This window comes from Colletes gigas, unplaced genomic scaffold (assembly GCF_013123115.1).
Source record: "Colletes gigas isolate AHSC1104 unplaced genomic scaffold, ASM1312311v1 Colletes_gigas_Sc00100, whole genome shotgun sequence".
In the NCBI taxonomy this organism is placed as follows: domain Eukaryota; kingdom Metazoa; phylum Arthropoda; class Insecta; order Hymenoptera; family Colletidae; genus Colletes; species Colletes gigas.
In genome coordinates this window covers 121,796-123,161 of record NW_025106726.1, presented here as the reverse complement: position 1 = coordinate 123,161, position 1,366 = coordinate 121,796, and the positions used below count along the sequence as shown (strand labels likewise).

Here is a 1,366-nt window from a genome sequence, read left to right as displayed (position 1 = left end):
AAGATCAGTTGATGGGACAGGCCGGTCACTGCACCCGCTTCTCACCCCGAAAACACTTCACAACACGGTCACTGGCACTTTTCACTTTCACATACCGGTGCGGGTTTTCGGGGTGAGAAGTGCAATGACCGGGCCGTCCCATCAGCTGATCTTCGTTGGGGTCTTCGGCCTTGCCGTGATCGACAGCAGGACATTGACCGGGCCCTATTGTCAGCGCAGCAGGTAAACTTGCAGGTGAATGGGTACGTCAAATTTCAATTATTTCTCTATGGTAGTGGTACTATTTTTAATTATTTGTATGCGTTATCAATACTCGTCGCCACACGAATTGGAAAAAGAAAAAGAATGTCAACAATACGCGGTGTTCCCAAGCGGTCACCCATCCAAGTACTAACCGCGCCCGACGCTGCTTAACTTCGGTGATCGGACGAGAACCGGTGTTTTCAACGTAGTCTGATCGTTGACGTCCGTTTCTACTGGCAGATGTAGTTTTCAATGCCGTTCAATAGATACATGTACACGTGTGACAGTGCATTACTTCACATATGTCAAGATACACGTGGAATATCTCACGTGCATTGATTAATGTAATTTTCTAATCTTTGATATTAATTCACAGATTCGAAATATAATTCGACAGGTGTCGAAGTTTTGGGTAGAAAAATTAATTTGATGCGTTCTTTCGACTTTTGTTGTAGAAATATCCTACCCGGAATCCTATATACTATTTTTTGATGAGATCACCGGATAGATTGCATCCCTTTTAGCTTTTGTGGTTTATCAATTTTCTTCGTGGCACAAATTGCAAAAAAAAAGAATGTCAACAATACGCGGTGTTCCCAAGCGGTCACTCATCCAAGTACTAACCGCGCTCAATGCTGCTTAACTTTGATAAACGGATGACAACCGGTGTTTCTTTTTCTTTTTTTAACTGTTTATTCATAATTGCCATATAATACACGAGATATACAATGGTTCTTGTAATAAACAGTGAAAAAGAGAAGAATTACAAAATATTCACACTGCCTCAATGGCTCTCAGGGAGCTTCTCTGGAGCTTATAATTCTATCATTTTCGCAAACCCACCTGATTGTTTAAAAATAATTGGAGTACCACAGTGGCTTGTATTGATTAATGGAATGTTCAGAAAAGGTAGTTTCTTTTGTTACAGACACATACAAAATTGAACATTTGTCGATCAATTATTGTCCTTAATCTACACTTCTGTACAAAAAAATAGCACAAGTGAGCTATCATTTAGTTTTCAAGGATAAATCAAGAATTCTCTAAATTCTACAAATGGTACGTAAATATCATCTTACGGTAATATATTAAACAGTGATAAACTGAAACTACGCTGTCCATA

General features: G+C 39.5%; 1 non-coding gene across 1 annotated transcript; it reads right to left on the bottom strand.

The window, feature by feature from the left end:
• Positions 1 to 346: 346 nt before the first annotated feature.
• LOC122404081 lies at positions 347 to 465 on the bottom strand. Its single transcript, XR_006259679.1, has one exon. It is a non-coding gene; the product is annotated as a 5S ribosomal RNA (ribosomal RNA).
• Between the last annotated feature and the right edge of the window lie 901 nt (positions 466 to 1,366).